General features: G+C 37.2%; 1 protein-coding gene across 1 annotated transcript in view; it reads left to right on the forward strand.

Moving 5' to 3' along the window:
- Window positions 1-212: 212 nt before the first annotated feature.
- The window catches only part of mus101 (mutagen-sensitive 101), a 29,390-nt gene continuing 17,535 nt past the window's right edge, over window positions 213-12,067 (forward strand). Inside the window, exon 1 of the mRNA XM_090378241.1 lies at window positions 213-280. The gene's annotated coding sequence lies outside the window, so the exon portion shown is untranslated. The remainder of the gene's footprint in view (window positions 281-12,067) is intronic.

The raw sequence follows: 12,067 nt of genomic DNA on the forward strand, positions 1-12,067 counted from the left end.
ATCCTAGCGGCCATTTCTTCAATCAAGAAATTTCGTCCTCAAACTTTTGTTTATGTAGTGTTATGTAGTATGGCGCTGGCGGGAAGTTTTATTTTTAAATGGTGGAGTTATTTCTCATATCCAACAACTAATACCTGTTGCCATATATGTCTTTTTGCACGAACGATGACGACAAATTTAAACTATTGATTGCGATTATTGAAAACCAAACTAATACACTTTGAAGTGTAGACCATATATTCATTTCAAAACTTAAATTTAAACCGAACACTCACTGAAGGTAAGTTTGAAACTGTAAATTATGTTAAGTTAGTTTGCATAAAGTATAATCCCCAAAACCGAAAGAATTTTATTTTAATAAACTTAAGAGATGGTAAGCGCAATGATGGTAGCACAAGTATATACAATACTTGTATATAGCAAAAACAAAACGATACTGTAGAAGGAATTGCTAGTATGATAACGTTTGTGGTTACTGATGGAGTATCAGTATGAAGCCAGACTTGTTTGAGAATCCCTGCTCCTATTTCAATATTAGAAAAATATTTTATAATTAAGGCATTAGATAGTCATAAGCAGTGATGATTTGTGACCCATACAATTTCTGGCACCTGTTGGTAGCCAATCATTCATCAGAATCTTGTGTTAAAGCTATGCAAACAATGTGTACTTCTCGTATGATAATTAGTTTTATTACATTAGGTTTTATGTCATTGTTTAAAGTAATTTTACCAGCCTTTGTCGCTCTCAGTGGATCACATATGTAGATGATAGAAAAATAACACAAAAAAAAAAAATTGAAGTTTCTTTTTCAATTTTCTTACCTCAGTTTTGAGATGTTTACACATTGCATTCACCGGATGCAATGTGTAATACCCTCACTAAAAATGATTTTTTTTTTCTTTGCAGAATATTGCCAAATTCCATTCGTATAATGTTTCATTTCCTTTTGCACATTTCATTAATTACCTTATGTACCTTATTGTGTTTCAAAAAAAAAAAAAAATTAACTGTACATTCAACAGAATATTTTTATTCCTTCTTGATTGTACTGGCATTTGTTATTTCTATTGTTAGCCTGGACACTTTGTCCATACCATTTTACCACCTCATATGATTTTGAGCTTTATATATTTTTATACTATTAGTATTAAAAATGAAATGGCATAAGGATGTAATGAAGCAAACTTATTCAGCATTTATCACAAAAATAATAATAAAAGTTTTATTATTCCCATTGTGAAAAAGTGCATATACAGTTCATTCTAGAATTTTTCCAAAGGTGGCCATACTTGCCGACAACTTATTCCTAAGTGCATTATAGCCAAAGCAGCTTATGGGGCATTAAACCCCCATAACAACAACTTATTCCAACAGTCCATAACATGCTACCCAAAGACCAACGTCATAAGATCAGGTCTGCTGTGCTTCCCTAAGATTTTATAATTGTGCCCTCTGGTTCTTGCATTACTCACCAGATTACTCCTGTCCACCTAGCCAGTTGGACAGGAGCAGCAGTGCGTAGCACATGCGTCTTGATTAGACCGGGGTTCAAGCTCGTGACTACCAAATACGGAGGATGCGGAAAGGTCAGGGAATGACCACCGTATATCCCCGGAGCAATATGGCCTTAGTTGCTAATGCTCCTAAAAACCAAATAACAAACAAACAACCAGATGTAATTAATATCTGGTGTTAGAGGAGATGTAGCCAAATATTGTAACCAAATATTTTCAGTAATGAAAAGTTGAAATTTGCATTCAAAACTGCATTAACATAGCAGTTTGGAAGTCACTGCTTCCAGTTACCAACTCTTGGGGACAGCAGAGTAATAGCATTACTAGATCATTTTTGCATAGTGATGAGTGCATTTTACTGCCACGAGCCATGCATTTAAAAGATTTGATACAATCCAATTTGCATTATAGGTCATTTTGTTTTGTAACTTGCAACATTCGTTCAGGGTGCCTTTTTTTTTTTTTTTTAATTGAGTTCTAGTATTGAAGTTTTTATATATTGTAAATCCTGATTTTGTCCATGGTAAATGAAAACCAAAAATACTAATGATGGAAAATCGCTTTGGTATAGTATTAATAATGGCAAATGATGCAAGAAAGCAAACTTATCACGCATCAGCCAAAAAAAAAAAAAAAAAAACCCCTCATACCTGTCTATCTCCCTCCTATAATTTGTCTAGTTTTTCCACAACAATGGCTGGAAATTTTTTGTGACAAGTCAACCACCAGCTGGCTGAAAGCAAACTTACACACATCTGGCCTGCTACCATCTTTCCTCGATTCGAATTTATGCTCCTTCATGTGTGTATAGTCTGAGCAAGAGGAAGGATGCCATCAGCATTGAGCTTGCTCAATCTATTCAGAGCCTTAAACACCTCAATCAAACACCTGAACCCTTTTGTCCTTGATAAGAGCATCCTTTTGTTACCTTCACCAATCACATTGCCGTTTTCTGTACCGGTTCTAGCAGATCCATATTCATCCTAAAATAAGGCCTCTGTGCAGTACTTTGGATGTAGCTTAACCATTGCGTTGCACAATGGGATATTCACCTCCTTATCCCTGCTAGCAAAGTTCCTGTATATCATTGACATAACTACATGAGCTTTCCTGCAACCTGTCTGCTCAGAGAACTTCATATATGACTGCACAATTACTCCCCCCCCCCCCAGATCTTTTCCATTTTCTACTACCCTGAGTGTAGTAGCACACAGTTGGTACGTTAAGCTGGGATTACTGCTACCCTTGTGCAATACCTTGCATTTATTAATGTTAAACTTTACCTGCCATTTCTCAGCCCATCTTACACAGATTTTTCTAGATCTTGTTGCAGTAGTATATCATGATTACTGTTATTAACCACCCTGCTAACTGTTGTGTCATTTGCAAACTTAGACATTAGGCCTGATATGCCTTCATCAATATCATTAATAAATATACAAAACAACAATGGGCTCAGCACCAAACCTTTTGGGAAGAATCCACTAATAACATTAATTCATGAAGAGCAGTGTCCATTAATACCACTTTCTTGCTTCTCCCACTCAACAATCCCTTTATCCATAGCAGTAACTTGTACGAAATGCCGAACTGCTCCCACTTCTTGTACCGCAGTTTTTTTTTATGTTCAACAATAACTAAAGTCTTCCTGAAATTCACATATATGATATCAAAATTATTATTTTTTTTTGCATCCATTTCTTTGGTCACTGCATCATAGTAATTTATCAGTTTGGTTAGACAAGACCTCCCCTTAACAAATTCATGCCGATTGTATTTCTGTCGAGATGGTCCTGCATTACTTCTCTACCCGGTGACTCCATTATTTTTCCTGGTACAGATGTTAAGCTAACAGGTCTGTTATTACTCGTCACCTTTTGATTCCCCTTTGTGAATTGGAGATACATTTGCTCATCTCCAGTCCACAGTGACTTCCACTGAATGAAAAGATACACTGAGCAAAACCTTTCCCTTTATCCCTAACAGTAGTTATGTTTTTAATTAAATTCCACATTAGTAGACTGTGAGTGCTGCCACCCATTTGTTCTTTTATCTGAAAATTTTAAATGTTAAAATTTCTGCACGAAGAATCTGCTGATAATCAGATCAAGTGGATCGCTGTCTCTTATTGCCTCTCTAACATGCTGCTGTAGAAAACAGTCATCCAATAAATGCACAAAGTCTTGATGTGTGAGTGATTGATCTACAAGTTTTAATGAATATTAAGAAAGTTAAAATCCCCCATTATAAGATGTTCTAATACTGTCTCACTCTATTTCTTTGTATAATTACTTGTTTTATTCATCACAGTGCTTATGTCACAACAAATGGACTAACACTGCACTGGCTACTCAAGTCTACCAGATCCCCTGCCTTGTATTTAATATTCTTAACTAAGAGCATAAACCCTTCCGCCTACTGTCCTGTCTGTACACATTGTGCTTCCCATATTCAAATTCAGCATTGCTTGTGTCTGAGTGACATGTCTCCGATATTCCTACAATCTCTGCATTTGATGACTTAATCTGTACTTTAAATTCATCATATTTATTTACATTGCTCCTAGCATTAGTGTACATGCAAGTATACTTGCACATATTCTTACTCTTAGTTACCCCATGCATTTACTTGTTTCATGATGACCCACAGCATAGCTTGAAATCCCTGATGCCTTGCTTTCTGAGCTGCTGCATGTTCCAATAGAAGCACTGTCAGAATCACATTCACCTCTGCCTGTGGCTTTAGTTAATCTGTTGGTTTGTGTACCCCCTCCAAGTTATCAGTTTTCTGACCCACCTAGCATAGCATCAGCAAATATTCTTGTACCCCATCTATTTAAGTGTATCCTATCTCTCTAAAAACAGTCTCATGTTAACAAGCCCAGACCATGCTGCAAAAAATTCTACCCCATGAGCCCACAGTCTCTCCAGTGCCAAATTGAGCAACAGGGATCTCAGCATATATTGCTTCCTTTTAATTTTTAAGTTTCAATTTCAGAGTGTAGCATCCTTGTTCATTGTGAGATCATGCAATTATTTTATTCCAATCTCATTATTTCAGTAACAATTTCAATTCATTAATTGCTGTGTAATCTTACAGTTATTTTATTTATGTATAAATAGACATTGCTATGTGCCATTGTAGAATAATTAGTGTATTTGAATTTTAATGCTGGTGTTGAAACAATTGTTAGACTGGATTAATAAATGTACAGATTATGGAGTGAATAGAAGCACTGTGGGACTTAGCTACCCTGGGCCCAGGTATTGTGGAGGAGCCCAGAACACAACTGTGAGTTTCAGAAAAGAGAAATTTGAGGAGGCAGACAGGCTCAGTGAGACTGCCCTTGGGCTCTGTTTTGACACCTCTGGAATTAAATAATTCTAAAGGCTGATGGCTTTGGATGTAGTGACCATAACTCTGCTATAACCTGCCTCTGAATATGTCTCTGATATGCTATAATATGTCTCTGAATACATTACACCAAAAATACCCATCATGGTATTATGAAGAAAAAAGAAATCCTCAAGCACAACAATGAATTTTTAAATTGGATGATGACAATAGTCATCCATGTGATTAATGGTGTCACAAAAGGTCACGCAACAACTGAAGGGTTAATGAAACACTTGTTTTTCCACCTGTACAATAGTGGGCATTTTCTGTCTCTCTTTGATCTGAGCTGTTCTAAAGTGAAGTCAAATTGGTCACTAGTTCACACAATCACTGTGTGACCAGTCACATTAATTTGCAAGAGCAGTTCGTGCTAAGTTACAAAGTGTAGTACTGCATAAGTGATAGTACTAAATAAAGAAATGTTGTCGTTTTTCAAATAGATTCTTAAGAGCAATTGCGATTGTTGATACAAGTGCTGGATTGTTTTCTTAATATTTCTGAATTATAAAATTGTTTTTTTTTTTTTTCAAATGTGCTAGATTTTACAGTTTCCTGTATTGAAAAGCCCTGTAGTGGTTCAGAAATTAACTACAGTATGCAAAAGAAGTACTGTACCAAACTTAGTAACTCAAGAATATTTTTCATTCTCGTTAACCAGCTAAAAATCACATGGTAAATAAAAATTGTAAAGAATGACAATATGAAATTAGATTCATATTTCCCTACATATTTTCATCACTTGATTAAGGGGCTCACGTCTAGTGAGTATGGGCTTGGCACACCTAGGGTCCTGAGCTGGATATCATCATTCTTCTCTTTCTTGGTGATTCCCTTGCACTTCTGACTCTTATTCTCTCTCTCTCTCTCTCTCTCTCTCTCTCTCTCTCTCTCTCTCTGGGTAATAAACAAAATGTTTTATGGAAGTCATAATTCAAAAGCTGGCTTCTATTGAGCACTGTACTGTTTCAGAGTAGCTTTATTTATATCTGCCATTTTGTATACTTAAGATTTCTGTTATATGTGTGTTTTTTTTTTTTTTTTTTTTTGTTATTAAGATATCACAAGTGAAAATCAAATTTAACAGGGGGTCCGGCATCCAAGTACAGCAGGCCCTCGTTATAATGTGGTTTGCTTTCTTCTTCTTCTTCTTTGGTCCTTAGCTGGCAGCTGGGGGAGGCAGTTGGCCACGCAACCAGTATGCTGCTGTAGGTGCCGCAGGGTTTCGGACTTGCTCTGTGATGTTCTTCCATACCTTACGATCCATGGCTTCAGTCCTGGCCTGGTTAAGGTCGAGACGTCGGCTCTTCAAGTCATCTTCCACTTGCTTGGCCCACGTTTTCCTAGGCGCGGTCCGTTGGATGCTCCATTGGGTGGGTCGTTGTCTCCAAAGGAGTGTGGATGGTATTCTGTTCGTGCCCATTCTACATACGTGGCCAAACCATCTGAGCCTTCGTTTCTGGATTTGGTCGGCAATGGTTGGTTGCTGTTGGCATCTGGCGCGGATGGTATCATTAGTGATGCGGTCGCGAAGAGAGATGCCCAAGATCTGCCGCAGGCATCGCATTTGGAATACCTCAAGTTTGTTCAAATCTAACTTGAGACAAATCCATGTTTCCGATCCGTAAAGAAGAATGGGCAGGATCAAAGTCCGGAAGAGTCGGATTTTAGTCTTTGTGAAAATGTTGGTCCTCTTCCACAGACACCATTTGAGCGAGGCGAACGCAGTGGCCGCCTGTCCAATTCTGCTGTGAATTTCCATGGTGGATGCAACTTTCTTCTCCTGGACCAGCGACCCAAGGTATTTAAAGTCCTGCACTTGCTCGATCTGGACGCCTTCGAGATAGATGGTGGCTTGCGACCCATCTGTTGTCAGGGCCTTTGTCTTACCAGCATTGATCTTCAAACCGTATGGCCGGGCAATGCGGGCAATGTCGTAGAGGATTTCCGTGGCTTCAGCGTCGTTACCGGCAAGGATAGCACTATCATCAGCAAACATCAGGTCAGTCACATAGTGATCCTTGTCATATTGTATGCCCTGTCTGTTTCTGAATGCTTGCCTCATAATGGCGTCGACCACGATGTTGAAAAGCAACGGGGAGGCTACATCCCCTTGGCGGACTCCAGTTTGGATGGTAAATTCCTCAGATAAATCGTTCTGGATGCGCACCTGGCTGGTTAAACCGTTGTATGCAGTTTGGAGGAGTGTGATGACTTTTCGAGGTACATGTTCAACCTCTAGTAGTTTCCATAAGGCAGGCCGGTGGACACAGTCGAAAGCAGACTTAAAGTCAATGAAAACAATGACGGTTCGCTGTCCACACCGGATCCTCTCCTCCATCAGCTGACGAATGGCAAAGATTTGATCACAGCATCCTCGCCCGGGTCTAAATCCTGCCTGTTCTTCTCGACTGGTTTGCTCGCGATGTTTTTGCAGTCTTGACTGGATAATCTTCATAAAGACCTTTCCAATGATGGAAAGGAGGCTGATGCCACGGTAGTTCTTGCAGTCCCGGTTATCACCTTTCTTGTGGATTGGTACGATAATGGCTTTCCTCCATGTTAACGGAATTTGTTCAGTGCACCAGATGGTTTTGAGGAGTGAGTGTAGTCGGCGAAGCAGTACATCTCCCCCGGCTTTGATCGCTTCTGTGGTGACTTGGTCCACTCCTGGTGCCTTGCCATCCTTCAGGGATTGTATGGCTGCTTTCACTTCCATGCAGTTTGCTTTACACTAATTCACTATAACGCTGCCAAAACTCACTGTAACGATATTTTACTAGCATACAGATTGAATTTTTGGCAAATCCTGCTTCAGTCCAGTCTGTTTTTAAGGCTTTTTTTTTTTTTTTTTTTTTTGGCAAAAGGAGAAAATAGCCACCACGAAATTAACTACAGTAATTATTTTTATAATTTCTACTCTATGTACAAAATTGAAATTTTCAATATGCTCTATTTTCTTGGTGTGGATAGTTTCAAGGGAGAAATTCTTTTTAGTACACCAGCTGAAAAAATTTACCATCCAGTATCATATGCTGTTACGAAGTCTGCATTTTCAGTTCTGACCTGTAATAGAAAGACTGTATGTATACCCTGTTGAAAAATAGATTTACTCTATCTCTTCTTTTGTTTTACTGTGGGAACTATAACTTGCGAAATGTTTTTCACACAATCAATCCCATGAGTGCTAAATGCGGTGCTGTTTCTTTTACAGTATTCTCTTGTCTTCTGAACTCCTCTGACCATGTGGTCACCCGAAGTACATAAAATTTGTTTGTTTTACTGTCCAAATGGCCTTATGTACTCCATACTGTCTTCTAAGCTGCATTGCCCTGAGATTATCCCCTTTGGGAATATTGGCAAATACATCTGTTAAAAGCAGTTTACATTCCCCCACCGTAACGAATTACTTTCGGTAACATAAAGGGTAACTTGAACTGTTTGATTTTACTGTATGAGACTTCTCAGAATAAAACACCTATTGTTACTGTCTTCACGCCACTTGACATTATTTTCAGATGGAATATTGACAAGTACTTTCCATCCATTTGAAGCAGAAAACATTCTCCATGACTCACACGATAATTGATTACATTACTTTTCGTGCAATAAACAACCATTTGATTTTACTGCACGGTAAAATCAAACTTTTCAGATAAATAAAACATTTGTCACCGTCTTCAGCTCACTTGCCAGAGGAATTCTAGATATCATTCAGTGCATACAGTGTTAGACATACGGACAGTTTACTGTACTCGAACATCGTATCACAATCAGTGCAACACACTTTTACATTTTCAGGGAGTTATGGCGGATAAGAATGAAAAAGCAATAATGTCTGGACACGGTACAAAGATTGGAAAGGTAAGAAAAACATTGAGTTTGAAAATTAAATTAGTCGTTTTGAAGAGAATTGATTCCGGTCAACGACAAGTGGATGTGTGCAATAATTTAGGACTGGCAGGTTCAACTGTAAGAACAATCATAAAAAATAAAGAATCAATTTTAGCAGGCGGAAAAACAGCTGTTCCCCTGACGGCAACTAAATTGACTAGGGCTAGGCCGGCTATTATGATTGAAATGGAGAAACTTCTACATAATTTTATTGAAGACAACGTTCAACGTAGAATTCAGTTAAGTTCAATTATTATTAAAGAAAAAGCAAAGAGCCTATGTGAAGATTTGAAGGAAGCTCACCCTGAAAAAAATGTGGAACCATTTAACACTAGTAAGGGCTGGTTTGATAGATTAAGAAAGCGCTATAACCTGCACAACATAGCAATACAGAGAGAAGCTGCAAGTGCAGATCAACAAGGAGCCAAAACTTTCAAAAAATAATTTGTTAAATTATTGAAGAGGGATGTTATACTGCTCAACAAGTTTTTAACATAGATGAAAGAGGTCTTTTTTGGAAATGAATGCCTAAAAGAAGTTTCATATCGAAAGAAGAAAAAAACATGCCAGGCTTCAAAGCGACGAAGGATCGGTTAACTTTGTTGTTGGGTGGTAACGCTGCGGGCGATTTTAAATTAAAATCCCTTTTAGTTTACCATTCCGAAAATCCAAGGGCTCTTAAAGGTTTAGCTAAATTAAACCTACCTGTAATCTAGAAGGCTAATAAAAAAGCTTGGGTAACCAGGCCACTTTTCATTGATTGGTATGCTGAGTTCTTCTGTCCTGCAGTGGAAAAATATTGTGCAAAAAATAACATTGGTTATAAAGCAATTCTAATCATGGACAACGTGCCAGGACACACAATCAAAGAGAGCTTAGAAGACTTGAACAATCACATAAAAGTTTTTTACATGCCTCCAAACACTACACCTCTGATCCAACCAACGGACCAAGGAGTAATTGCCACATTTAAAGCATACTACATAAGGAACACCTTTTCCCAAGCTATTAAAGCCATCAACACTGAAAATGTACCAAGCTTAAAGGAGTTTTGAAAATCGTATAACATTAAAACTCCCGTCTACAGCATTTCAAGTGTCTGGGATGAAGTGACTCAGAAAACCATGAATGGAGTGTGGAGGGAAGTTTGGAAAAATTGCATAAAGCATTCCCTGGAACATGATGATTCCGTTGAAAATGTTAAAACGCAAATTGTTGAACTCAGAAAAGAAGCAGGATTACACGAAATTAACGATGACGACGTACAAGAGATGATCGACAATGACAGGGATGGCCTCTCTAATGAAGAACTAATGAAAATGATAAAAGAACAAGAGCTTGCTATTGAGGGAGATGATGATCAAGATACTATAGATGAAGAACTGATGAAGTCGCTGACTGCAAAAGGACTTAGTGAAGCTTTTGAACACTTCGAAAAAATGTGTGATTATTTTCGGGAGAATGACCCTGACATGGAACGAAGTGCCAAGGTAATAAGAAATTTCAAGAAAGAAATGAATCCCTACACAATGTTGTACAACGAGATTAAGAGGGCCTAAGCACAACCCAAAATCAACACATTTTTCAGTCCGAAGATATGAAAACTCGAGAGCACAGGGCCATCAAATTAATAAATTCATGATTTTCGTTAGTTTATTACCTCATAATTGTATATGTATATAATGTAGAATATTTTATATGTACAAAAATTTGAATATTAAATATTTTTAACTGACATTAGTGCGTATTTTCACTACCATTTATTATTGATTAGAAAATATCCTATGGAATAGACCGCAACTCACAAATACATATGTTACCTTATGGGAATACGGCGGTTGCTTAGCGCTCTGTTTTTCAGGAACGAATTATCAGCGTTAAGCGGGGGTCACCTGTATAGAGCATTATATATGCTACCTTTTCAAATCCTGGAACATACTGGGATCATAAATTTTAATTGGAAAAGGATGGTTACAGAATAGATGTGTGAAATTGCTTTCAGCCTAGCTTGAGTAAGATTGTTGGAATAAACTTCCACACCTGGTTTTGCAAATTCTAGGTAGGTTGAATAAATTTTAAAGGGGATGGACAAATGATGTGGGTAGTTTTTTTTTTTTTTTTGCTGCTTCTATATAAGCTTGTTTGTTTGTTATTTGGTTTTTAGGAGCATTAGCAACTAAGGCCATATTACTCCGGGGATATGCGGTGATCATTCCCTTTCCGCATCCTCCGTATTTGGTGGGCACGGGCTCGAACCCCGGTCTAATCAAGAAGCGTGTGCTATGCACTGCCGCTCCTGCTCACCTGGCTACGGAGGCGCCGCTTCTATATAAGCCTGCTTCCTTGCATCTTTTTACTAATACTGACACTAAACTAAATATAACCTATTGTTAATATTGATCACCATGTTTGCTATATTATTAATTTTTTTGAAAACGTTTCTTCCTGGGACATACAAAGAAATGATAAAATTTCTTTATAATTTCTTGGTTTAGTGTTGTGAACATGTTACTTTCATATATACTACATAAAAGTTGATTGAAGTGTAAACTTGATGATTATATTCTAACTCTTTTGGCATAAATTGAAAAGGATAGGTGTGCAAAAATATGCTTTCAGCCAGAGTAATTTGATTATTGGAACAAACTATTATCTGGTGTTGTGATAGTGAGCAGCTTGAATAAATTTAAGGAATAATCAAATATATTGTTATATGATGTTTTATTTTCTCCTCTCTCACAGATTTACTTGTTCATATCAATGTTTTATAAGCATTTTTAATTGTTTAAAATGTGTGTCCATACTGAATGTATATATGTATGTGTCCATACTGAATGTATATATGTATGTGTATACCAAGACACATAAAAACAATAAAAATAACAATTTATAATAAACATAAAAATTGTATATATTGATTAACAAGAATGGTTAAAACATGTAGAACTGTAAAGGCATCTAAAATGTTTTCATTGTTATGCAACAGATATGTTATTGATAATACAATCATTGCCTTGTGGTGGAAATTTTTTCTATTATTATTATTTCTTTATTTATATTAAGTGCTTTACAAACATATATTTCTAAAAAATATTTGTGCAGTTCCAAACACCTTTATTTGAATATTTATGGTATAGTACTTAAAGATATAATTACCATCAGGGATAAAGGGAAGGACTTTTGCTTCCATAAGGGTGAGTACAGTGGGACCAACTAATGATGTTATCAACAGCAAATTCTAAGTGGGAAGCATTCAAGGAATT

The sequence above is a fragment of the Mastigoproctus giganteus genome, chromosome 7 (genome assembly GCF_048544385.1).
Source record: "Mastigoproctus giganteus isolate SK-2022 chromosome 7, ASM4854438v1, whole genome shotgun sequence".
In the NCBI taxonomy this organism is placed as follows: Eukaryota; Metazoa; Arthropoda; class Arachnida; order Uropygi; family Thelyphonidae; genus Mastigoproctus; species Mastigoproctus giganteus.